Source organism: Lemur catta, chromosome 12 (assembly GCF_020740605.2).
Source record: "Lemur catta isolate mLemCat1 chromosome 12, mLemCat1.pri, whole genome shotgun sequence".
Taxonomy (NCBI): Eukaryota; Metazoa; Chordata; class Mammalia; order Primates; family Lemuridae; genus Lemur; species Lemur catta.
The window spans coordinates 229,113-256,321 of record NC_059139.1 but is presented as its reverse complement, the minus strand read 5'-3'; the positions used below and the strand labels follow the sequence as shown (position 1 = coordinate 256,321).

At 55.8% G+C, this 27,209-nt stretch overlaps 1 protein-coding gene across 1 annotated transcript in view; it reads right to left on the bottom strand.

Moving 5' to 3' along the window:
• LOC123648617 (tubulin polymerization promoting protein) overlaps positions 1 to 5,178 on the bottom strand; it is a 30,715-nt gene extending 25,537 nt beyond the window's left edge. Inside the window, exon 1 of the mRNA XM_045566536.1 lies at positions 5,062 to 5,178. The gene's annotated coding sequence lies outside the window, so the exon portion shown is untranslated. The remainder of the gene's footprint in view (positions 1 to 5,061) is intronic.
• Between the last annotated feature and the right edge of the window lie 22,031 nt (positions 5,179 to 27,209).

Below are 27,209 nucleotides of genomic sequence, written 5' to 3'. Positions count from 1 at the left end.
CGCAGGGACACGGCGTCCAGTTGCCCGGCACACACACAAGAGGTTCTCAGCTTCAGGAGTTCAGCAAAGAAAACTCAAATGAAACACCAAACCAGATACTACCACACACCCTTCCTGAATGGTTAGAAGATTTTTAAAAGGCTGACAACAAGTGCTGGCAAGGATGTGGAGCAACAGAGAACTGTGGTTGCAACGGCCTCACTCCCCTTTGAAAACTGCTTGGAATTATCTACTAATTTAAAGAAGTGCATGACTTGGACCCAACAACTCCGCTTCAGTATTTACCCAGAGACACCTGCCCATGTGCCCAAAGAACTACAGAAAGGTTCAAGGCAGCTTCATTCATAGTCGCCAAAAAAGGAAAATAACCCAAACACCCACCTCCCGACTCCACAGTGGCCAACGGTGCGGTGGCCCCGACAGAGCACACGGGAATGGCACCGCGGCGCAGCCACTTGGTCCTCGGACCAGCACAGGGGCGTGTGCTGCGTGACTTCAGGCATATAAAGACTAAAAACACAGGCCAAACTCACCACAGAGTTCAGGGATATAGGCTGAGGTGGCAAAACGGTAATGATGTGCGAGACCCACCCCAGCTACCTGGGGACACGACAGGAGGGCAGCCCAGAACTGCTGGCATGAGGGACTGTGACGGCGGCCAGGCACAGACTCAGGAGGTAACCTCGGGACACAGGGGCACTGGGCATCTGGCAGGGGCGGGCTGGGAGGAGCCTGGCGGCAGGAGTGAGGCTGAGACAGGCTTTGTGACACACCCTCCCTCATGTGGCCCTGCCACGCCTGGCTCCCGGGCACTGAGAAGTGGGCACATGGGGCGGTGGCGAGCCCCAGCAGAGAAGGGGCTGGCGTGGCGGAGGTGTTCATGCCACCCTTGCTGAGAGACAAAGGGGTCTGGCACTGGTGGCGGCCTTTGGAGAAGTGGGGACCAGGTGTGTGGAGCAGGGACAGCCACCCCAAGGAGCAGCCCATGGCGGGCAGGTCACCTGTGAGTGCTCCATGGCCACACAGTGGTGGCCCGGGCACACGGGGAGGGAGCAGATTGGAGCTCGGAAGGGCCTGCTGGGGTCTGCACCTCACTCCCTGGGTCTTGAGGCAGCAGCACCACTTTTGAGGAGGGTGGGGGTTCCGGTCCGGGCGTGGGGTGGGGGCTGGCAGATGGCAGCGAGCGCCATGAGTGAGCACGCCACACACACCTCTGTGGGCAGGGAGGGCGTGTGACGGGCTTGCTGATAGGGCAGCAGGCTCGGGGAGCAGGCCCGTGTCAGCTGTGAGGGCACCTCCGTGAGACCCCTGGGTTTGGAGCCATGTCCACCCCCACATGAGGTGCTCACCCCTTCTGCCTCAGCGATGCGTCAGCCCCTGGAGACAGCAGGTAGGTGTGTGGGGTCCCCAGGGGCTGCTGCTGGCATTCCTGGGGGAGGGGCCACGCCGGCTCACTTGCCGGGCACCTGGCAGGTGCTGGACAGTCTGGGAACAAACGGGTGGGTCGGGGCTGCAGGTTGCAGAAGCTGGGCAGTGTGGCCTGGTGCCCCCTGGGCTGTGGCGGGATCACACGGAGCCCACATGGAGCCCACACGGGCCGCCCGCTCACCATGCCAGGAAGTGAGAGACTCCCCCTGGGAGTCCTTCCCTCCTCTGCGCAGTCAGGAGGTGCCCAGGGAGGGAAGGGGCTCCGGGACCCTTTCTTCCCTTTCACAAATCTAATTTGCAAACAGTTGGCGTGAATGAGATCCTCTGAGCATGAGCCCACACTTTCTACCACATAGGAGAGAGGGCCAGGCTGTCTGAGCATACGGGGCTTGCAGAAAACGTTTGGGTACAAGGCAAAAAACATGTTTTCTTATACTCTTTTGAAAGATTTTGTATATTTCTACCCCAAAGGAGGCCCTGCATTTGGACATTTAAACACTAAATTACAGCTCACGACTGAGTTGTTCTTGTGTGTCATTGTGCCGTTCACGGGGAAACCTGGATCCAACAGCCCTAATTCCCACATCAGGAAACAAGACTTGGGATAGCTGCTGTTTCTGGCTGCCTTTCTGCTAACGCAGCGGCACTGTCCTGCGGGGCTGCCGGTGCCCTCAGGCACCCAGGCCCCCGCACCCACCCCCACCCCCACCCCACAGGGCCATGCAACGGCCCTTCTGGGCACTGACGTGCACGTGCTGCAGGAGCTTCCCTGGGCAGAGGAGCTGCCATGGCTCACTAAAGCCCTGACTTCGTGGCAGGGCGCGGTGGCTCAGGCCTGTGATCCCAGCACTCTGGGAGGCCGAGGCCGGAGGATCGCTTGAGCTCAGGAGTTTGAGACCCCCCTGAGCAAGAGTGAGACCCCGTCTCTTCTAAAAATAGAAAAATTAGCTGGGCGTGATGGTGTGCGCCTGTAGTCCCAGCTACTCGGGAGGCTGAGGCAGGAGGATCACGTGAGCCCAGCAGTCTGAGGTTGCAGTGAGCTGTGATGACACCACTGCACTCCAGCCCAGGCGATGGAGCCAGACTGCCAAAAAAAAAAAAAGGTGAGGTGCGACAGCTGGGTGGGGGTGTCCTGGGTGGAGGTGTCCTGGGTGGGGGGTGTCCTGGGTGGGTGGGTGTTCTGGGTGGGGGTGTCCTGGGTGGGGGTGTCCTGGGTGGGGGTGTCCTGGGTGGGGGGGGTGTCCTGGGTGGAGGTGTCCTCGGTGGGGGTGTCGTCCTGGGTGGGTGGGTGTCCTGGGTGGGGGGATGTCCTGGGTGGGGGGATGTCCTGGGTGAGGGGTGTCCTGGGTGGGGGTGTCCTGGGTGGGGGGTTGTCCTGGGTGGGGGTGTCCTGGGTGGGGGTGTCGTCCTGGGTGGAGGTGTCCTGGGTGGGGGGATGTCCTGGGTGGAGGTGTCCTGGGTGGGGGGATGTCCTGGGTGGGGGGATGTCCTGGGTGGAGGGTGTCCTGGGTGGGGGTGTCCTGGGTGGGGGATGCTGTCCATGGGAGATACCGTGGGTTGTGATGCTGTGGCTTACTCCTCCCACACACATAACCAGGTCTCCTGGGGGGCTATGGTGGAAGTACATGTGGGGTGGCTGCTGCACCCCTGTCTGAACCCCAGTTGTGGCCGGGCCCATCCCTGCAGCTCCTCGCTCTCCAGGAAACACCTTTTGCTTAAGCGTAGGGGTTGGGTGTGTGCAGATTCTCCTGCCTGATCCCAGCACCTGCCTGCTTAAAGGTTTGTAGGCTCAGGTGAACTCGGCACCCTGTGGCCATTCTCTGGGGACAGTTTTGATGGCTCTACCAGCCACAGGTGGAGGCGGTGAGCTTCTCTCCTCAGCAGAGTGTTTCCCCTAGGGTGGTCCTGCTGAGGGTGCCAGGCTGGACCACAGCCTTCGGGGTGCAGACAATCCCTGGCTCCTGGGCCCCAGGGTTCCCAGACTGCAGCTGCGGTGCAAGCTCTCCTGTCTCACCAGCTATAAATAGGCTCGACTCTAAGTTGGCACAACCTCTCCCTGAGGAAGCTTTTAATTCTTAGCCTCTGCTGCAGGGAGTGGCTCCCACAGGCCTGAAGCAGGGAGCCACCTCCTGAGCTGCTCGGAGGACAGTTTTACTCCTAGAGATTTCCTTAATCAGTGATGAGTGATTTTAATTTTCTTTAGGAAATTCTCCTGTAATTTGCACATTTTCCACAATGAGCATTTATAACCTTTTATAATAGTTAAAACTGTTGTTTATTGCCACTTCAAAGGATTTAGGAAGACGGACAAAACAAATGACGAGAAGATAAAAATACAGCTAGCATAACGTCCTCTGTGACACGCATTGTCTCTGATCCCCATCACGTCATCCTTCTGCAAAGATGGAGAGAGCATTTTTAACGTCGCATTTAAATCGTGGTGCCTTTCTGAATCACAGGTCCCTTTGGAAATCATGACAGCTCGTTCCCCAGGAAAACGCACCCCCCCCCGGGGTACACACGTTCTGCAGACAGACCCAGGAGGCCCCGCCGCTCCCCGCCCCCCCGCTGAACCACTGAGGCTCATGTGACAGGGTGAGCCCGGCGCCAGGGAGCCCACTGTAAGGCAAGCGGCTGTGTCACCCCCACTTCCTGCTGGTTCCGAGCTACCCAGGGGCTGTGGCTGGGCCCCAGGAAACGGTCCCAGCAGGCCGGGTGTTCAGGGCGGCATTGACCGACCCCCTGCTGGGGGCAGGGGCTGGCGGTGTTCGGCCAGGCTGTGGCAGCCCAGGGACTCTACGCGAAGTGCCGGCAAATCCAGCAGGTGAATTAAGCCATGGACGCACCACGGGTGACAGCCCAGCCAGCGGGAACTGAAAGATGTCGCATGGGAGAACACGAACCCTATCAGCAGCGTCGGCACTGAGGCAGTAAGAACGGATTTTCCTCTCTCCTCGTTAAGACTTCATTTACACAACTGCAGCCCCAGGAACGGGGCTTCCGGACCCGGCCTCCCAGGCAGCGCCGCTCCCGCAGGGTGCGGATCGCGGGCGGCGCAGCGCGCGCCCCTCCGCCCTGACCACGCTCGGCTCGGGCGGGGACGCGACTCCCACCCGGGAGCTTCCGCGTCTGCGCGAGGGTGACGCTCCCGCTCCGAGGACTGTGGTGCTGCGGACCCGAGACGGGCATCCGAACGCTTGCCAGGGGTCACGCTCATTCCGGTACCTTTCTGTGGGCACGGACCTCCCCAAATCTGCCTCTAGGAGAGGGGCTTCATGTCAAGCCCTGTGGCCAAATGTCCTGCGCCTCGCGCTGGCAGCGGCTCCCCCAGACCTGGGCATCGGTAGACGGGTGTGGGGAGGGCCCGCAGGGAAGAGGCTGCAAGGGGCGTCCTTCGTCGCCCAGAAAGGCCAAAGCGCCACAGTAGGGCCCAATTACGAGCCTGTCCGCTGCGCCGCGGCAGCTGCTCCCGCCCGCGCCCCCAGCGCAGCCTCCCCGCCGCCGCCGGCCCCGAGCCCGCAGCGCCCCCCGCCTGGCAGCCCCGGGCGCGGGAGCAGGGCCGCCTGTCCCCGGCCCGCGGCGCAGGTGTCTGGCACAGCCCCAGGGTGGGGACCGAGCCCCACGCGCGCTTACCTCGGAGATGCAGCGACTGCAGCGGCGGCGCCTCCGCGACTCGGTGGCCGCGCGATCGGGTGTCCCGCGGAGCTCGCGCCCGGCCGTCCCCGCCACCCGCCCCGCCCCGGCCCGGCCCCGCCCCGCCACCCCCTCCGCGGCAGCCGAGCCGCCCCGCCCCGGCCCCGCCACCCCCTCCGCGGCAGCCGAGCCGCCTCTGCCTTACAAGGTCCGCTCCGCGCGGGGCGCGGCCGACCGCGGGGCGGGGAGCGCGGGGCGGGCGGGAGGCGGCGCCCGCACCTGGCCCTCCGAGGTCACCGGGACCGCGGGACCTGGGTCTCCGCGCCCCGCAGGAGGCGCGGGCGTGTGGGGCGCTGCGGGACGATGCGCGAGCGCGGGCGGCCTCGGGGCGGGCGGGTGTGCGCGGGCGACCGTCCCCCGCGTCCTGCTGTCCCGGGGCCGCGGCCTCGGGGAGCGGCGGAGGGGGCGGTCGGGAGCAGGTCCGCGCCGCCCCGCCCGGCGCCCTGCACTGGCCCCTCCCCGAGGCTGAAGGCCGTCACTGCTTCGGCCTCTGCCACCTTTCCCCGCTCTCCTCTCTCGGGGACACCTGCTGCCCGTCCCCCGGCCCGCCCGGCCGGCCTTTCACCGCGGGTTGCTCCGCAGGTGCTGGGCTGTGGTGACAGGCAGCTACCATGGTGTTGGTGCTGGAACCTGGGGCGCAGAGGGTTCCCTCCGGCCTCAGGCCCCCACCCTGGAGGAGGCTCCCCAGGCTGCTGGGGGGTGCAGCCCCTCCCCCGGGGGCAAAGGTCGCCTTTAGGTCACTCCCAGCTTTGCTGCGGTTGTTCTGCTGGAGCTGACCCAAGTCCGCCCCAGGCGCTGCCCCTGGCTCCTGGCTGCAGGACCCCACCCCTCCCGGGAGTGCAGCCGGGCCAGGGAGCCCCACAAAGGCAGCAGAAGACATCGGATGCTGAGCCGGAGAAGGGGTGAGGGGTGCTGGCGTCCAACAGGCCCTGCCGCCTGCGAGGACCAGCACTGACGCCTCGGGAACCCGGGGGCAGCGGGGCCCCCACAGTGGCCGGGCCTCGGCTTCCTCTCAGTCCCTCCGGGGTCGCTTCTGCAGCAGCCGCCCAGACTGACCCTAACTCTTGCTGTTCTGAGAAGTCCCCCCCAGAGCGCAGGCAAGGCACAGAGCAGGGGAGCGCGTGCGGGTGGGGTCACACCGGGCCAGTCCTGTGACTCAGTTTCTTTTTACGTCTGTTGTGGCTGGCTGCGCTTTCTTTGTGGCCCACGGAGCCCTGGGCAATTGCCTTCTAGTAAACCAGGTAGTGAAAAGATCACCCTGGTTGTGTTCCTTCTACCATTTTAGTCAAAAGGTGACTAGTCTATTTTTCAAAACGAGTACAAACGCTCTTGACATAAATTCAGTGATTTTATCAATAGAATCGCAGCTAGAGGTGGCCTTGGCTTCGGGAGCAGAATTATTCTAGGACAGGCAGGCAGGCAGTCGCCGTCCAGGGAGCTAAGCGAGTCTCCTGCCCAGAGGAGCACCAGGCCGGCCGTGTGGCACCACCGGGAAGCCTGGCCCCGCTCCCGGACAGGGCCCCAGTGCCACACCAGGAGCCAGCCAGCTCATGAAGACCATTCCTGACTGTCTGCGAATGGAGTTGATTTTAGATGGCAGCTGTGTCATTTCCTAGCAGGCAGTCAGCTCAGTCTGCACTTAGAAAATCACTGAAAATAGTGGCATAGGGTCTTGCTCAGCTACGAAAATGAGATCCTGGTTTGGGAATTAGTGGCCCTTCACCAGCCATGGCCACCTGACCAGTGCGCCCTTTGACCCTGCCCTGGGCTCTTGGTCCATTGACAAGACCTGGACAACTTCCACGGATTTACCTTCCAGTTTTTAAGGACCGATTCACCATCAGTGAACGAACTTCTTCACAGAAGTTGTGTTTGGAAAACCGGGCGGCTTAAACAACAGGAGCTTCCTGTCTTCCGGCCAGCAGGTCAGACGTCCAGGGCCGTGTGCCCCCTGGAGGCTCCAGGGAAGGACCCTTCCTCGTCTCCAGCGTCTGGTGGCTCCCTGCATCCTGGGCTTGTGGCCGCCAGCTCCTCCTCTGCTCTGTCCTCATGGGGCCTCCTCCTGGGGTGTCTGTTGTAAGGACACTTGTCACTGGATTTAGGGGCCCCCATCTCAAGATCCTTAACTTAATTACTTCTACAAAGACACTATTTTAAAATAAGTTCCCATTCTGAGGTTCCTGGTGGACGTGAATTTGGGGGGTGCTATCACAGCAGCTCTACCAGTGGCACGAGCAGTTGCCAGGGGTGTTCACCGGAGGGCCAGGTCCCCAGTGGCCCTGCTCAGACCCTGCCCAGGGATCCTGTGCACAGCTGGGAGCTCAGAGGTCCCCGCAGGAGGCCTGCTCTCGAGGGTGCCCATTCCCCTGCCCTCTGCTCACACCTGAGCTGGCTGGGCCGTGCCCACTCCCTGCCTGTCAGGTTCTGGACTCTGCTGCTGGCCTTGCACCTCCTGAGAGAGACAGAGACAAGTGAGTGAGGGAGACAGAGAGAGAGAGCAGGGGAGACAAAGAGGCGGAGATGGACAGACATGCAGAGGAGGGAGGGGGCAAGTAGGTGTGGCCACCTGGGCGGCACAGCGACACCACGTAACATCTTGGGAGTGCCACCTGCCCTGGAGCTCCGTGGATGGAACTGACTCAGCTTTACCGAAGGATGGTCACGGAGCCCCACCGTCCTCCCCAACCATGTGAACCTGGTAGAAAGTCCCAGGGCCTTCCTGAACCAGTGGGATCTACACAGCCAGGTGTGGGGCAGGCCCTGGTGGGACCAAGCCTCCCAGGGAAGCCCAGAGAGGGGAGCTGGGGGACCTGTGTCCACACCTGTCCTACCCCTCTGTCCTCTGCAGCAGTGGGGTGGGGAGGGGGGCAGCTCTCCCTCCTGGAAGCCTCTCTGGCTGACCAGGCCCTGGGCTACTGCTTTGGGCCAGGAGGGTGTCAGGACGCTGACTTGGCAGCGGGGGTGGGGTGTGGCTGTGGGGTGCAGAAGTCTCGGGGACACAGGGTTCCTGGGCAGCTCCCTGTGCCCAATCCACAGGTACAGGACTGTGCAGGGGCTAAGGGACTTCTGCCCACCCCCCAGGCCCTGCAGGCCCCTCTCTGTCCCTCCTGCATGGTCTGACTCTTCCCTCAGCGTTCACCCCCCTCCTCCACTGGGGGGCTCCGGGGTTTGGAGTTTCATTCCAGGTGGCCTGGGGCTGCTGGCAGTGCGCGGTCGGTCATGCTCGGCCACAGCAACTCCTGGACGTCTGTTCAGCCTCTCCCTGGAGAGGCAGCACCGTTCACACCCTCCCCCTCCGCAGAGCCAAGGCAGGACCAGCCCTGTCAAACACCACCCAGCCCACAGCACACCTGGCCCCTGGCCCTGGGGTTTGGCTGCCCGCAGCCTCGGGCCTGCTGGGCCCCTCCCAGGACCTGGCCCAGGGCAGGCTCTGTCCTCAAGCGGCAGTGCCAGGGCCCTGTCACTGGAGCCACGTGGGGATCAAGCAGCTGGATGCCAGAACAGGGGCCTCTCGACCTGGTTCCTGTTTTGGGCACAGAACCACCCAGCTCAGCACCTCACCTGCCTGGTCCCAGGCCTGTCTGTGTTCCTGGGCCTCCCCAACGTGCCCCATCATTTTGTTTGGAGTGGGCAGCTGCTGGGGTTCGGGGGGCTGAGGCAATATGGCAGCGATCAACAGCTCCTGCTTGTGAGCACTTGTGAGCACCTTGCGAAGCACCTCAAAATCCACCAGGGACACAAAAGCCAAACTCAGGAGGCGCTCGAGACAAATGTGGGGGCCTCTGACCCTGGCAGGTGGGGACTTCGTGGGAATTGGCTGGCCGCAGGGCAGACAGCTGACCCTCGACATCAGAAGGTGCCGAGTACAAGCAGCGGGCTCACGGCAGGCCAACAGCCCCCCAGGTGCCCGGGGCTGCTGAGCTGGCCCGATGCCTGCCAGCCTCAACATGCCCAGGCCCCTGGAGAGGAAGGTACCTATGCTAGAGCGCCGGCCTGGCCAAGCAAGGTCCTGGTGGGAAGCAGCAGAGGTGTTGGGGAGCAAGGGGAAGTGGCCACTGGGACGTTCCAAAGTCCAGCCAAGGACACCGGCAGGAGGCAGTGGGGAGCTGTGCGGGTTGCAGGCAGGGACGCCACGTGGCAGAGGAAGCTGGCACAGCTGGCAGCTTTCAAGCTGCATGGCAAAAGGCCACCAGCAGCGGTCCCAGTGGGGACTCAGGGTCCCTGGCCTTGAGCAAGGATTCTCAGCGATGGCTCCCCAGTGTCCCAGGCGGCCCAGGATGGGCCCTTTGATGCGCGGGAGCCGGGCAGCCTCTGCCGGGCACCACGATCATGCAGCCCGCTGCCGAGCAAGTGAGGTCCGTGCCCTCGGGGCTCCAGTAGCTCCCGTGCAGCCCCAGCAGGGATGAGCTGCAGCCTGAGCGGGAGGTCTGGGGAGGGTGCAGGGCGGGGCCGGGCGGGCCCGCAGGTATGGACAGCTGGGGGAAGGTCTGCTGGACGCGCACATGCCGGGAACAGAAGTTCTCTAAAAAGGAGTCTGAAGGAAAGAGACTCGTTCCAGAGACCCCGCCTTTCGTGTAATAGGCTGGCCATTCTAGACAGCACAGGGAAGGCTCAGGTCACACAGCGGAAGTTCCCGCCCAGGCTCCGGTCAGGTTCATTATACAAATGAGGGGTTCACTGGCTTGGTCTGATTGGTCAGTGTGGCTGAATCTTGATTGGGCAATACAGATGAGTCTCATTGGTCACTGTGGTTTACTTCTAATTGCTCAATGCAGCTGAGTCTGATTGGTCAATGCAGCTGAGTCTGGTTAGTGTAGCTGAGTCCTGATTGGTCAATGCGGGTGAGTCTGAGTGGAGTGTGGCTGAGTCCTGATTGGTCAATGTGGCTGAATCTGATTGGTCGGTGTGGCTGTGTTCTGATTGGTCAGTGCAGGTGAGTCCTGATTGGTCAGCGTGGCTGAGTCCTGATTGGTAAATGCAGCTGAGTCTGATTGGTTAGTGTAGCTGAGTCCTGATTGGTCAATGCAGCTGAGTCTGAATGGACAGTGAGGCTGAATCCTGATTGGCCAAGGCAGCTGAGTTTGATTGGTCAGTGACGCTACTTCCTGATTGGTCAGTGCAGTTGAGCTCTGATTGGTCAGTGTGGCTGAGTCTGATTGGTCAGTGCAACTGAGTCTGATTGGAGTGTGGCTAAGTCCTGATTGGTCAATGCAGCTGAATCAGATTGGTCAGTGCGGCTGACTCCTGATTGGTCAGTGCAGCTGAGTCCTGATTGGTCAGTGAGGCTGAGTCTGATTGGTCAGTGAGGCTGAGTCTGACGGGTCAATGAAGCTGAGTCCGATTGGTCAGTGCAGCTGAGTCCTGATTGGTCAGTGTGACTGAGTCTGACTGGTCAATATGGCTGAATCTGATTGGTCAGTGTGGCTGAGTTGAGGCCTGATTGGTCAGTGTGGCTGAATCTGATTGGTCAGTGTGGCTGAGTCCTGACTAGTCAGTGCAGCTGAGTCCTGATTGGTCAATGCAGCTGAGTCTGATTGATCAGTGAGGCTGAGTCCGATTGGTCAATACAGCTGAGTCCGATTGGTCAGTCCAGCTGAGTCCTGATTGGTCAATGAGGCTGAGTCTGATTGGTCAGGGTGGTTGAATCTGATTGGTCCGTGAGGCTGAGTCTGATTGGTCAGTGCGGCTGAGTCCTGATTAGTCAGTGAGGCTGAGTCCTGATTGCCCAATAGGGTTGAGTCTCATTCGAGTGCAGCTGAGTCCTAATTGGTCAGTGCAGCTGAGTCATGATTCGTCAGTGCAGCTGAGTCTGATTGGTCAATTTGGCTGAGTCTGATTGGTCAGTGAGGCTGAGTCCTGATTGGTCAGTGAGGCTGACTCCTGATTGGTCAATACGGCTGAGTCTGATTGGTCAGTGAGGCTGACTCCTGATTGGTCAATGCGGCTGTGTCTGTTTGGTCAGTGAGGCTGACTCCTGATTGGTCAATGCGGCTGAGTCTGTTTGGTCAGTGACGCTGAGTCTTGATTGGTCAGTGAGGCTGAGTCCTGATTCGTAAGTGCAGCTGATTCTGATTGGTCAGTGAGGCTGAGTCTGATAGGTCAATTCCGCTGAGTCTGATTGGTCAGTGAGGCTGACTCCTGATTGGTCAGTGAGGCTGACTCCTCCTTGGTCAATGTGGCTGAGTCTGATTGGTCAATTTGGCTGAGTCTCATTGGTCAGTGAGGCTGAGTCCTGATTGGTCAATGCAGCTGAGTCCTGATTGGCCAGTGTGGTTGAGTCTGATTGGTCAGTGAGGCTGAGTCCTGATTGGTCACTGAGGCTTGTCCTGGTTGGCCAATGTGGTTCAGTCTGATTGGTCAGTGAGGCTGAGTCCTCATTGGTCAGTGCAGTTGAGCCCTGATTGGCCAATCCAGTGAGTCTGATTGGTCAGTGCAGCTGAGTCCTAATTGGTCAGTGAGGCTGAGTCCTGAATGGCCAATGCAGTTGAGTCTGCTTGGAGTGCAGCTGAGTCCTGATTGGTCAATGTGGCTGAGTCCTGATTGGTCAATGTGGCTGAATCTGATTGGTCAGTGTGGCTGAGTCCTGATTGGTCAGTGCAGCTGAGTCTGATTGGTAAGTTTGGATGAGTCTGATTGGTCAATGTGGCTGAATCTGATTGGTCAGTGTGGCTGAGTCCTGATTGGACAATGTGATTGAGTCTGATTGGAGTGCAGCTGAGTCCTGATTGGTCCATGAGGCTGAGTCTGATTGGTCAATGCAGCTGAGTCTGATTGGTCAGTGCAGCTGAGTCCTGATTGGCAAGTGCAGCTGAGTCTGATTGGTCAGTGTGGCTTACTTCTAATTGCTCAATGAAGCTGAGTCTGATCGGTCAGTGTGGCTGAGTACTGTTTGGTCAATGCAGCTGAGTCTGATTGGTTCATGCAGTTGAGTGTGATTGGTCGGTGTGGCTGAGTCTGATTGGTCAATGCAGCAGAGTTCTAATTGCTTAATGCAGGTGAGCTCCAGACGTGCTAAAGCTGATCCGAGGCTCAGGTTTCTGGGGAACTCCGGGTGCGGGCGTGGCCTCTAGTCAGCAAATGGCCTATGTTAAATTCAGACCCGGCGACTGTTCGGGATCCGTCTTGAAGGATGGGCTTTCAGGTACACATTTGTCCGCATTCTGCCTCTGAGCCGGACCCGTCCGGGGACCAGGCGGCTGCAGCCGGCTGCAGCCTGGTCCCCCTAGTCCACGCGGGACCCCAGCGGCAGCGCAGAGGCCGGGCAGCACCACGAGCCCTGTGCCTGAGAAGCGCCCAAGCGCCTGTGAAATACGGATCGGTTCCGGGTCCTGCAGATGCCTGTGTGAACGGCTGAGGCAGGGTGGGGAGGACGCCGAGCCCAGCCTGGATGTGTGGAGGCTCATTAGGGCCCGAGGGGTGGGGCGCGGACGGGACCTGGAAACAGCTGAGAATGGGAAATTGAGTCCAGTGCTTCGGGCCGGGCCGGGAGGCTTTCTGAAGACGCGTCTGTCAGAGTGTCGCCGCTGCAGGATCTTAGGTTTCTCACGCAACCCAGGTGCGGCGGGAGTGCGGGCAGCTGCAGCGACGCCACCTGCGTGGCGGGGCTGGTCTAAGGCATGCACTGGCTGGGCTGCGACGACCCGCGAGGGCGTCTGGGGACCGCCGCTGCGCCCCAGTGGCTTCGGCAGCTCTGTTCACGGCATGGGAAAGGTTTCTGACCACACGGTCATCCCAAGCAGAACCTCGTCCAACGCAGGACGGCAGAAACCTTCCCCATGTCGCTCCTTCACTGGGGTCGACTCCTGGGGCAAATCGCGTCCTCGGGAGTGTACACAACTGTCATCTTCACAACCTGAGAGTCATCGTCGGTGTTGGATTGTGCCCAGACTCCCACGTGGCTCTTACGGAGCAGGGTGGGTAGTGGTGGCGAGGCTACCTGAATTGATGTGAATTTGGGTAAAAACCATTGTGTGGGCGTGGTGGCTCACACCTGTAATCCCAGCACTCTAGGAGGCCAAGGCGGGTGGATCGCTCCAGGTCAGGAGTTCGAGACCAGCCTGAGCAAGAGTGAGACCCCGTCTCTACTAAAAATAGAAAGAAATTATCTGGCCAACTAAAAGTAGATATAGAAAAAATTAGCCAGGCACGGTGGTGCATGCCTGTAGTCCCAGCTACTCGGGAGGCTGAAGCAGGAGGATCGCTTAAGCTGAGGAGTCTGAGGTTGCTGTGAGCTAGGCTGACCCCACGGCACTCACTCTAGCCCGGGCAACAAAGCAATACTCTGTCTCAAAAAAAAAAAAAGCCACATTGTGGCTTAGTCTCCTGGTGAAAATAACTCAAGCATTATGGGCCTGGTAGGTTTTTAAGAAGTCCCTGTCCATGAAATGTATGGGGGCTGATGGGACAAGCAAAAGGCCACAGCTGTCACGAGGGGTCCTAGTTGGAGGACAGGTAGAGATTTAGGAACTGTCATAGATTCGTTGGCCACTCCAACCATGTAGATGAACTCAGAACCCCACGGAGGGCACAGAGACAGTGTGCTGGGGCTAAGGATAGACAGCGTAGCCCCAGGGTCACCCACATCTCTAATCTTCATATCTAACTCCTCTCCAATCTTAATATTTAATTCTCTTAGTTGGTTAATCTGGGAAGGGGTCGTGTTCCATGAATGTCCCTGGAGTATCCCTGCTTTGATGGTGGGAGAGGTCCTGGGGACTTTAGCAGGATTTAGTTGTAGCCAAACATTGGAGGAAATCAGGGGATTTAGGATCCATTCCGGGCCACAGGTAGATAACAAGGACTTGAACACAGTGCACAGGGCTTCAGTCTACTAGCAGGTGTGCTTTAGTTTTCCTTAGAAGCATGATTTTCTCTGTCCACGTTGATCATACAGGAATTTCAGACTTTAGAACTTCTTGAGAGGAGGAAGCCAAACCAAGGCAGGCTTTAGGTTTTACTTATAGTCTTAAGATTCTCGGACCTGCCAGGAAGTGACAATTTTTACTCATTCACTGTAAGGCTGGGGACACTGGCATTTTATGCATATTCTTAAATATGACACTTCAGTCAAATCCTTGGCAATATGGCCAGTGTTTCCAATTGTATCCTGCTTATAAAGAGACAGCATATTTTTATTGAATTTATATAAATAAAGATAAGGATATTCACAAATAGTTCCGGAATTTTGAAGGAATCGAATAGGGAGAAAAAGCAAATGCTTTCATCTTTGTTCACAAAAGGATACTTTATGAAATTGTTGCAAACTATACAGAACTTATGAAAGAAAATTTCCTTGACTCTGGAAAACATTTAGGTAAAGAACCAACATTTTAGATAAAGGCATAAACACAGTATTCTTATCAATTATTTAGTTTCATGTAATCAAGATTGTTTTTCTCAATCTTGATTAACAATTTCGGACTATAGCTGATGGAAAATGCTTCCATCAAAGAATTTAAAATAATAACTGTGGAAACCCAGAACAGCCATGGTCAAAAGTCTGATGAGAGTTTACAATTGGCAAGAAAATTTAGGTATTACTGTGGCAGTTTAACATAGTAATCATAATATGACTGATAGCACATAACACATTAGAATTTTCAGAATCACGTATTTTTGGAATACATTTTAATAACACATTTACACAAATATGACTAAGTTAAATATCATTTCTTATTTGGCAATTCTTCCTATACGATTTACCAAATTAGCCTAATAATTTAATATCTCCACAAGAAGAGATATACATTCTTTGATGCTCTCCTGGGGTCTAACTGGAAAATCCCAAAGTTAATTTTAGGTCAAAAAGATTTAATTTAGAATTTTGATCCCAGGAAAACCTGCCAAAGATGTTAAAAGGTTTGAAGTACTTCACTAAACAGAGTCATAGGTCACTAACAGACTCAGATAACTTTTGTTTCTTTGAAATAAGAAGTCAAAAGTATATGAGTCTAAACTCTTATTCAATTAATGTTCAATTACTGTTTTAGAATTATCTTATTTGGATAATATCTATATATTCAATGAATATTCATCATTTAACTTCACTTAGTAAAACTCTAAGGGTATATATACTTAAAATATTTGAGAAACTTCCCCAAGTAAACATATTACAAAATATAACCATTATCAAAAATTTGTTTACAAAACTTTTTTCCTAACCACATCTACCCAATTTATTCATGCTTAACAATTATGCCTGGAAAATTTCATGAGACATCAGACAAATATAGCCATCATCCCAGGCTAAATTTTCGTGCCAAGAAAGCATCATAAAAGTAAGAACCTTAAAGTTAAATATATGCATATTTAGCTGAAGACCTAGCCATTCCCATCAAACCAATATTAGACCAGTCTCATCTGCCAAAAGATTGCTAAGTCCTGCGCATTTGAAAAGCATCTGGGCTTATTTGCATAATTTACAAATACTCATTTATTTATAAGCCAATTTGGTACTATAGGCGATATACAAACAGACCTTTATAGACAGTCCCGTTTGTTGAAGCTGTCATTTCTCCCGATCCAATTATGTTGATATCCTTGTTTAAAATTGATTGACCATAAATGGAAGGTTTAAGTCTGGACCTCTATTCTGTTCCACTTGTCTGTAGGTCCATCTTTATGTCAGCGTCACACTGTCTTTATTGCCATAGCTTTGTAGTAAAATTGGATGTCTGGTTGTGTAAGTTCTTCAATTTTGTTCTCTTTCAAAATTGTTTTGGCTGGCATATTGTCTAGATGCTCTGAATTTCCATACACATGTGAGGATCAGCTTGTCATTTCCACTAAAAAAAGGCGTTGCCAGGGTTCAGTGAGGATCCTGGTTAGTCTGTACATCAGTTTAGGGGAAAACTGCTCCTTAACAATATTTTTTTGCAATCTGTGAATACTGTAGATCTTTCCATTTAATAGACTGTCTTCAACTTCTCTTAGCCATGGTTTACAGCTTTCAGGGTATATATTTCCACCAATTCTGTTAAATTTATTCTTTTGGTAATATTATGAATAGAATAGCTTTTAAATAGAACTTACATTTTTCATTGCCAGTGTATAGAAATGACTAAGTGTTGTATCATGATATTATGCCCTGCACCTTGTTAAGCTAATTTATTATTTCAACTAGTTTTCAAATATATTTTTCAGGATTTTATTGCCTGAAAATAAACATAGTTTTACTTTGTGTTCTGTATGCCTTCATTTTTCCTGTTCTGTTGTGCTGGCTGGAACGTTAGTGCAACATCAAAAGTGGTGGGAGGGCACACTCTCGCTGTCCCCAGTCCCAGGAGAAGCGTTCAGTCTTCCCTGTGACCACACACCCAACTGCTGTAGCCACACACGTAACCTCACACACCACACACACCATACAGACACACACGCAGCCTCACACAGAGACAGGCGCACACACATCACAGAGTCCTAGGGCCATACCAGGAGGGAAGCAAAGGAGTGTGACTGTGGGGTCCCCAGCCCTTGACAGACTTGAGGCAGAGGGACAGCAGTACCTGGTGAAGTCCTTCCTCCAGGTGCACTCCTGCTCTCCAATTGCTTTTTTTTTTTTTTTTTGCTGTTCTGGGTGATACAGTCGAATGTGCTCAACTTCCTGGACACGAGACAGGGGAAGGAGGACGGGGCAGGGTCATCAACCGTGTGTACAGCATCCACACCGTGAGGTGAGTCTGGACCCTGGAAAGTGCCGCCAGCTCGGTCTCTGCGTCCTGCGGGGGCCGAAGAACCCCAGGGCGTGAGACGTGTTTATCAATAAAGGAGCAATATTGGGTAAAAATGGGTCTGTGCCTATTGCAGCCATGTGCTTCCTTGGAGAAGCCAAACTTTTCCTTTTTCTTCCCCTAAAAACCAATGAACGTGAGAACAGATGGTTTATAATTTTTTCTAGATAGTGAAGAGGGCCACCCACGGAAGCCTATTTGCAGCTCAGGGAGCAGATGGAGGTGGCCCTGCACTGCCACGGCCCGGCCAGCAGCTCAGCCTGGGCCTGGAGGGTTTCTGCAAAGTTTGTTCTTGGGCCTGACTTGTCTGTCTTAATTAACTCCCGGGCTCTCATTTCTTCCACAGCCCCTCAGAACCTGTGTCATGACTTGAGCACGTGAACTTGCACTTGTTTATATTCTGTTTAAAATATTCGTTCTTGTGCCTGGATTTGCACAAATACCATCAAAACCAGATGGTAAGCACGCCCTGGAACCTCCTGGATGCTGTGCTCTCCCTGGGTAAGTTCCGTGTGAAACATTTAACACCTGACTGCCACACTAAAAAAAAAAAAATTCCCTGGGGCCATGGTGTTTTAGTAAAACTAAACGATCCGTTCTAATTTGTTATTTTTTATTGTTTTCTGTGCATGAGTTATATGCAACTCAACCCACATTTTTTGAATTAAATTTTCAGTATTAGTTGTAACAATGAGAACATCAAGATTTTTTTCCATGAACCGACTGCAGGGTTTTGCTTCACACAGACCTGGGCTCCAAACTAGCCTGAGTTAAATACAATTCACATGGCAGTCAGTGTGTTGACCTGATTAGGTGGAGGGTGAGAGACAGCCACAAAACTGCAGACCTCCCAGCAGGAACCTGAGGCCAGAGCGCTGCTGAGCCGGGAGACTGTCCCCCAGCGTGACTGGACGCTTACTCCAGCTCCAGCGACTGGGAAACCCTGTGTTTCCCCGACTGAGCCAGCGGGTTTTCTCCTCTGGTGGGCACACACCCGTGGTGGCACACAGCCTCCCATGGGATTGTGTCCTTGCCATGCCGAGCTGAGGACTCACTGGGGTGACTGTCCCCCAAGCTCCAGTGGCTCCCAACAGCCCACGCTGGGTGCTCAGGCATGGTGGTCCCACGCCCTGGAGTGGGGGCTGGGCCTAGCGACTGCAGCCCCAGGAACAGGACACAGAGGCGGTGCTGGGACGAGAGTGAGAGTAGCGCAGAAGACCGACCCGCGCTGCCCTGGCTGGAGCTTTCTGGCCTCCCGCTCGCTCCCTCCGATGGGCTGTCGCCCTGGTGCCGCTCACCCTAGGAAAGCCCACGTGGCTCGGAGTAGAAGGAGAAGGTGGTGCCTGGCCAGCGGCCCACGAGGAACTGCACTGGCCCCCGCCTTAGGCGGACTCAGGGTCAGACCCCCGCCCGCAGGTGAGAACGTGACCGCACGGGCACCTGGCTGAAGCCTCGTGAGGGACCCTGTGCAGAAGGCCCCGCTCAGTGGTGCTGGACTCCTGACCACACAAACTGGCGAGTAATGAACAGATGTAGTTTTAAGCGGCTACATTATTGGGGCAGTTTTACCGCAACTAACAATAACTAACTAATACATCAACTTTGTCCTGGAAATCTATTCTTCGATGTCCAAACACCCTGACATCAATGTGTGCCACCCTGACTGGGCTGTTCTCCGTCTCCAAGGGGGAGCGGGCCCCACGCCCTCCTGCCCATCCTCAACTCGACCCCCACCACCCGGCCACTAAGTCCTGCTGGGGTTGAGTCCCTGATGGTCCTCCCGTCTCACTGTATCTGTCCCTGTGAACTCCTCACCCATGTCCAGAATGACAGCAGCAGGCTCCAGGCTGGCTTGCTGTCCCTGGTCTGTCCCTCCATGCTGGGGACACATGGCTGCAGGTGCTTGCTTCCAGGGCCACCCGTCCCTGTTCTCCCACACCACCACTGTGCACTGATGCTTCAGGAAGAGCCTCAGCCAGTGGGACTCCCACAGTCCTGTGGTTCCCTGGCTGTGCTGGGGATGTCCGTGAGGTGAGCGCCCTGCAGAAGACAGGAGGGGACTGGCCGACACTGCGAGAGCTGCAAAGACTCGTTCTCTTAGGACCGGCACATCCTTAAGGGAAGCAGCTTGTGCGGAGGCGTCCACAAACACCAGCAGAGTGGGGGCCTCCACTGGCCTCAGCAGAGCACCCAGGCCAGCCTAAGAGTCATGTGTGGGTCTTTGAGCTTCAGGGAAGAAAAGGCTCCAGGTGTCCTTGAATTTGTCCTCAGAAGCAGGCATGAAGCAACAGGTGAGGTGTCTACACCTGGTCCAGGCACAGAGGTGCCCATTCTGCCTCCTGGGGGATGTGGCCAGGTATCAAGGAGTGGGAAGGGCGCTGGTGTCAGGCCCTCTGGTTCCAGCCCAGGCTGCTTCCCATGTGACCTTAGGATCTCCAAGTTCCCACCCAAAAGGGGGCAGGTGTAAAAGGCAGTCAGCTCTGGGCCTGCTGCTAGTGGAACAGCTCAGGCACAGAGTGCAGCCAGCATGGGACAGGTGGCCCTGGTGCTCTGGGAACTGTGGGTCCCACACCCTATGGTTCCACTCTGAGCAGAAGCAGAATCCTCTTGGGGACACCAGGCTGGGCCCAGTCCCCGGGACCTTGCTGCCTCTGCTCTCCGCCTGCCCCCCAGGCCCCCACCCCCACCAGTGCACCCTGCCTGTCCCTCCACCTCTGGCGATCATTCCCTTCCCACTGACACACACCAGCCCCACGGCGCTCGGCATGCGGTGGGCATAAAAGCAACTTTTACCAGGACACAGTTGTAAAGAGATAAAATCATCCCTCAGATCCCCTCCCCTCCTCTCCAGCTGGGACCTACACGCCTTCCCTTTGGCAGAGCACAGGGGTGGAGAGTGTAGGGTCCACACGTCACCCTGGGCTGCCCTGGTCCAACCTCTGAGCTGGGGGCTCCATGGGGTTCCTCTGCGGTGTGGCCTGGGCTTCATGCTGGGGCGCAGAGCTCTCCTCTGTTCCTAGGGGAGGGGAGGAGGCTGCTGGCTGTGTGCCAAAGGCTCTACAGTGTTGTAACAGAAAGGGCCACAGTGGGGCAGGTCCTGAGCCGGGAGAGGGGACTGCTGCCAATCCTGACCGAGCCCTTTCTCTGCGTGCTTCTCGGACTGATTCTGTTGCCGTCGGAGCTCAGCATCTACCAGCCTGGCCTGTCACGCTCGGCCTTGTCCTAGAGCCACCCAGGGGCTGTGGGGCTTGGGTTTTCATGCAGGTGCTTTCCCTGACCAGGGGCCCACAAGGAGCTGCAGTGATAGCAACAAGCCTGCGTGGAAACCGGTTCTGACCGAGACCCGGCGCAGCCACCCACTGCCTCAGTGGACACGTCCTGGGCGTGCCTGCCTCTTCCTGGCTCCAAGTGTGGGCCCAGGGCCCTGGGGGACCCACATGGAGGACAGGACTGGCCAGGCCCCCCAATGCCACACGAAGGACCTTGGTCCCTTTCCATGGCCAACCTGACCCCACCACACTGGGAGAGGGGTCTGTGCTGTCCCCACGCTGCTGTGGAGCCATGGAGCAGACTGAGGCTGCGGTTCCTGTAAGGGTGCAGGGTGGGGTGGGACAGTCAGTGGGGCTAGGCGGTCAGTGGGTCCAGGGGGTCAGTGGGGCCGGGTGGTCAGTGGGGCCAGGGGGTCAGTGGGGCCGGGTGGTCAGTGGGTCCAGGGGGTCAGTGGGGCTGGGGGGTCAGTGGGGCCGGGTGGTCAGTGGGGCCAGGGGGTCAGTGAGGCCGGGTGGTCAGTGGGGCCGGGTGGTCAGTAGGGTCGGGTGGTCACCGGGGGGCCAGACACAGCTGCTGGCACTGCTGTGACTGAGCAGCATCCTGGCACACGAGTCCTCGTGTGCCCACGGCCTGCAGGCTGAGCTGAGGGATGCGCCCCGTTTGGGTGGTTACCAGGGAAACAGGGACCATGTCCAGAGCCGTAGGACACTAGCGGTGGCAGCAGAAGACCATGTGATGGGCACTGTGGCCTAGGTGCGGCTCTTCCTGCTGCGGGGCCAGAGTGGCATTTCCCTTGCTGGAAACCGGAAGGATCGGTGGGGGGGACTGAGTGCATGGGCAGTAGTGAGGCTGAGCAGGAGAACGACACCCAAGCCCTACACATCCTACAACCTCCTTGCTCCTCTCTGGACTGTGCACACACAAGCCACCACCAGGAGACGGCAGCTCTCGGGCACCACCCAGGGACAGTCTGGGGACGGCGAAGCCCATCTGGGCCCCACAGTGGAGGTGCTCAGGGTACTGGACAGGCCCAGATTCTCCTGACCTGGGCTGCTAGGCAGACCCGGCCGAGATGCCCTCCACCCATTTCCTGATCCTGTCCCCAAACTTGCAGGTGCTGTGGCCACGAGGCCACCCTCGAAGTGTCCGCCTGAGAACAAAGGGGTTCAGCTTCCAAGGGACCCCTGAAATTCCAGGGTAGAAGCTCCACCTAGACATCTCCTCTGGAACACGAAGCTCTTTCACACAAGAGCAAAGTTTAAGCACATCTGTCGCCACGTACTCATGCGCCCTGCTCATCCCACACAGCACGCTCTGTTGTGGGTCGTCCTCCTGTGGCAACCGCCAGCGCAGGAATGATGCGGGTGACCTGAAGGCAGCTACATTTTGTCCAAACTGACCTAGCTAGCCCCTCCCTCTGTCACACACTCCCCTTTCTGAGCCCGGGAATGAGGTGACACCACATCCTCAATTTCCTCTTACTTTCACGTTCGATTTTATAGCAGGAGAGTCAGGTTCAGGTGAGCAGCCAAAGGCGAGAGCAGCAGTGTCTCCCTGCCACCAGCACAGCCGCCTGCCCTCTGCACGTTTTGGTCTGGGGGCGACTGAGAACCACAGCCACACTGGGTCGTTCCCTAGCGACAATCTGTGTTTAGTAAACACAGTGCGGAGCGCCGGACACACGCCCTTCACCCTCCTCACACCAGTGACCTTCCCGTCCTGTTGGCAGGAGGAGCAGGGGGAGGAGCCACGGCGGCTGTTCTCCCGCGGGACACCGGGCGTGTCGGTCCCCGCAGGGCAGGGGCTGTGACTGAGCCCACGGGGCTCTAGCCGGAGCGCGGCGCCGAGAACGCGGCCTCTCTGGGCACAGACTCACGCGCCTGCGCAGTCCGGCCGCCTCCGGCCACAGCTCAGCCTCGCAGGGAGGCGATTTCTCCAGAGGAAGCGAAGTTGCAGCGGATTCCAATCCCGTGCTTACGACGGGCCCTAGCGGACCACGGTGGAGCCTGTTGCCCTTTGCAGGAGAACAGACACGGGTCGCGGGGGTCACGTCTGCTCAGGAAAGGGCCCGCACCTGGCCAGCGGCCCTCGCGCTCCTGAGCCCCCGCGGGCTCCTCCCGCCTGTGCTGCGTCCTCCCTGGTTCCCACCGCTGAGGTCCTCCGCAGAGCACGCGCTCAGCCCGCTCCCATCCCGCACCCTGACCTCCCTCCCCGAGCCCGCCCGGGTCCCTGCGGGCACCAAACGGCGCTGGCGCCCCCCAGTGGCCACAGCGTGACCGCCGCGTGCGGCCGGCGGAGGCGGAGCGTAGCGGGCTGGAGTCAGGCCAGCACACGCGTCCCCGAGCGGCCCGCGCCCGGCAGCCAGGAAACCCCGGGCCCGCGGGAGGGGCAGCACAGCAGGCGGGGACAGGTGAGCGGGGCTCGCCGGCCAGAAAGCAGGTAGGAGCTCAGAGTGGGCCGGTGCAAGAAGAGCCCGGGGGCCAAAACGAGAGTGAAGACAACGGATTATAAAACAGCACATTAGTAAAAAGTCACGTGCATAACGTTATAACCCCGGCACTTGTGAACGTGACCTCACTGGGAAATACGGCCTTTGGAGATGACCGAGTTAAGATGAGGTTGTTTAGGGCCGGCCCTGATCCAACACTGGCGTCCTCCTAAGAAGGGGGCTGCGCAGGAGGCAGCCCAGGGGGGACTCCGGTGCAGCACGGGGAGGGGCCGGCACAGACTCCTGCAGCGCCTTCGTGGGGCATGGCTCTGGCAGTGCCCTGACACCTGACTCTGGCCGCAGGACTGGGACAGTGTCCGCTGTTGAAGGCACCGTCTGCAAGGCTCTGTCGGGGCAGCCACAGGAAGCCCACACACCACGCACCCATGCGGTGCTAAAGGACAGACCCAGATGGAGCAGGAGAGGGGGGCAGGGCGGCCTCCTTCACAGGGTGACAGCGACAGCAGAAGCGGAGCGAGACATGGGACTGGCGCTTCAGAGTCGCTGTGGTCAAAGAAACACCAGCAGCTGCCCAGCGAAAGGCAGGCGAGTGTTGTGCTGGACCGAGGAAACCCGGAGACCCCAACACAAAGCCCGAACCTTGACTGCATTCTGAGTTTAACAGAATCCTGTATTCGTCACACCTAAAAAGAACAATAAGTGAAGTTTACTACAGGACCTGAGAGCTCTTAATGCTATTACAGTCCTGATGGGACCTCTACAACCCGGTCTTCCCCAGCTGTCCTTAATTCCAAGAGATTGGCCTTTGACTGTAATTGAGTTAACTTGGGGAAGAGGATGTGTTTGTGCTCAAACTTCTACAGGTCCCGAGTGGTTCCCTTCCAGACACGTTCGCCCACGTCATGAGCTGGATTCCACAAATGAAACGTCTCTCTCTCCAGCCACGGCTGATGTGGGTCCCGTGACAGACCCGCAACACCAAGACGGCGCCCAGGATCACGTGGGCTCAACTGAAACAACTAGAGACACAGGGCTCAGCTGTGATGACACAGCTGGAGGCTCCTCCCACCCCGGGGAGCACTTTTCTGGCATATTTGGCTATCGCTGCCCATAATGGCAGGCAGGTACCGTGAGGGCTGCTTTGCAGCCTTTTTCTCCTCTTATTTCTCCCAGATAGTACAGCCACAGTTTACTGGGTTCATGTCTTAAACTCACCTGTGTTTAAGCCCCTAACATGGTGGGACACGGAGATCCCTCTGTCTGCCAATGACTTCGCAAGGAGGATGGTTGCGTCCACATCCCTGGCAGAGCAGTGGGACAGGCTGGCTTAGTATCACAGTGTCGGTAGTTTGTCATTCCTCTAATCCTCCTGTGTGTTACCATATTACATAATACAACATGGTGCATTCCCATGACCACCCCAAAATATCAACCGGTCGTGCTTGGTCTTGTCACTTTCTGTCTCTTATTTTCCAGGATGGATCTGCCAATTGATGTCTCTTCATAATGGGATTGGGAGGTCACTGGCTGAAGCTTACATCTATCTCCTACTCACACTCCACCTCTAATTTTAAATAAAAACGGGGACATGTGGGGGCTGGACCTAGAAGAAAGAAAGGATGAGTGGATGGAAAGAACGTGAGCAGGTGAATGAAGGGGCAGGAGAAGACACCTGCCCGAAGCTCCTTGTTTGCTGTGTGCAAAAGTCAACTAGAAACAGATGACCTGCATGGAAGTAGCAAACAGCCCTGACCGTTTGCATGTGTCCTTGGAAATAAATACAGGGAGCAACTTAGCTGAGGAGCCATTTTCTCCTCTAGATTTTGGTCTCTCCTCCTCTCTAAACACTATTTCAAGTAATTATTCCTTCGCTACGAGCACAGGAGTGAAAAAGCAGCTGCAACAATCTGGAAGTTAAAAAACCACAGCAACATTGCCACTAGACTAGGTAATTTTGATAAAAGACAGTGAGTGAACTTCCACCAGGTATTACCAATGTTACAAAAGTGGGAAGACGGGTCCCTGTGGTGGGACCACCCAGCCTTGCTCAAAAGGGCACCTGGCTGCTTAGTTCTACCTTATTTTCCCATCACATACCCTGAGGATTCCCCGGGTGCGGCTTCCATGCTGTCGAGACTTTGTCAACACTCCCTCAAACAGTTGTCTGTAAATGTTGTCACCCTTCTGCGCATCCTCTCTGTTCCACACATTTTAGCCACTAATATGTTTTCTGCTCTCAGACTGTATGTTCTTTGAGAAGAAGCTTTGCACTCTGTGGCCTGCCTGATACGCAGCAAGACCTCAGCATATGTTTGTGGAATAAAATAATTGTAACAGCTCCTGAATAGAGAGGTTAAATATGCATAGGGACATCACAGTCCATGTGGTTTCTCTCTCTGTATAGCTCCCTCAAACATCCAAAATAAGGCTCTGTGAGAAGTAGGATTATAGGAGATATCCACTTCTTCACATTCTGCTGCATTTTCTACATTAAACACATAACTTTAATAATAGGATATGTAAAAATTACAAGCAAAAGAATTAAATGTAAAACAAAAGGTAAGTAAAAACTATTACATGAATTATTATTCTGAACTCAGAATGGGGTAAAAAGCTCTAAGATTACTGAAATCACAGACTGATCAATTTCTTAAAAATGTAAAACTTTACATCAAAACAATGTAAACCCCAAATCCATTCCATGGACACAGCAGAACTGCCTGGCAGAAGAGTCTGAGCTGCTGGCCACGCACATGGATACAGGGAACTCAGATGAAGAGGAGCAAGGGCCCACGCCCCCAGGGCCAGTGGTCAGTGTCCAGAGTCATCGTCAAAAAAAAAAAAAAGTGGGGGGGGGCAGAGGAAGACATAACTGGGCACTGGAGCTCACGGCTACACTAAAACGACTGTCATTATGTGGATATGTTTCTTTCACCTGCCACTGTAACACGAGATTTAGTGTCTTCCATGCAAATAGTCTGCCTGGCCTCTTGAAAACCGCCTCCCTTCCAGCGCTCTCCCTGCCCACACCCCCCCAGCCCCTCCTGCCACCTGCTCTGCTGCTTGCCTGCAAGCAACAGCGTCACCGTCCTGCACAGATTACCTATCTGGGAACCTGGTGACACACGTGATGTTGGTGCTCAGTATGTCTGGGCCCCTGTCCCCTCGTGGCACAACATCCTAACTCTATTCCCAAATCCCAATCATCCTCCGTAAGGATGGCCGTGATCACTGCTTTCAATAGCTTGAAAGGTTGATATATGAAAGAAAGATTTGACTATTTCTGTGTTGTACCAATAGCACAGAGAGGGGGCCAACAGTGGAATGAGCATTTGAGCATTTATGTTCATCACAAGAAAGAAATTCCTAACAATTCTCACTGTGTTGGAGCAGACAAAGGAGAAGAGTCAAGGGCCTGGAGTAGGATGTGGTTTCCAGCTGTCTTGGTATCAGGGTTGCCTTCCCATGGACGCACGTCCGGAGCCACCCCTTCCAGGGTCACCATGGCCCAGAACTACAAGTCCTGTTCTTGATGCCATCTGCCCAGATAAGGGGACAGTGTCCAGCCTAATGTGATCCTCAGCCTGAAGCCCTTTTTATAACACAGGCCAGACTTCATTCCCCTGTGAAGCTCTGGCCTGTGAGGACATGGCTGCTGGGCTTGAGCACGTCACAACACCATGCTGCTGCCCTGGCCACCCCCTTCATCCACTAATATTAACTTTAAATGATACAGTGATTTCAAAAATTAGATCCACTGCCTCTTACACTTTAAGAGGCACTCCAAGACAACTTAGATAATAGCAAGACTTGCTGTAAAGTATATTAAGTCACCCCAAGGTGACTTCGGGTAGACCCATGCTGACTGATCACTATTCACCACGCCCAGCACTTGGTCCCTGGCAGGCCAATACAAATCTGGGAATGAACACAGGAATGAAGTGCATTTCAGAGGCAGCCACCTTTGAGGGGACAATTTTGGGGCAGACATAGCCTTACAGCTACCTCGTCCAACTGCCACTTATCCAAGGAGCCCTCCCTCACTCTTCAACAAAGCACATGTTGAGACAAATAACCAAATCAAGCCATCTGCATCCCTTCAGGATTGTTCATTTTGTGCAAGTTTAAATCTGCTATCAGGGATGACGAGGCACAAAATATAAGGGGGGGGGGGGGAAATGCAAAAAATTCAGTAATCAGATAATATTTTAATGCAATTGCTTAAAAAATCAAAATGCGAAAAAATCCATGGTGAACAAAATAGCCAAATTTTAGATAACGACAGCGTGCCCTGTGGAGCCATTTAGAGCCTGGGGGGTGGGTGGGTGGGAATGGAGTACTTATTTGGATATTTTGTTCGTCTTGGATCATTTTTCATTACTTTTGACTTTTTGAAACAGATGCACTATAATATTACTTATCTTGATGGCTGAGGTTTTTGGCAACCCCTTAAATTTTGCCTCCGTGGCAAATAAACGCCTCACTGACGTCACCTAGCCCCTCTGTCCTGCTAACGGCATTTCTGCCAGACGGTCACAGGACAAGCTACGTCCAACGCTACGGTCCACAGGGCGCTGGACACAGCCCCGCAAGGAAGGCGGCCAGGCCCCCTCCGGCCACTGAGGGCGGCGGGCTGTGGCCCG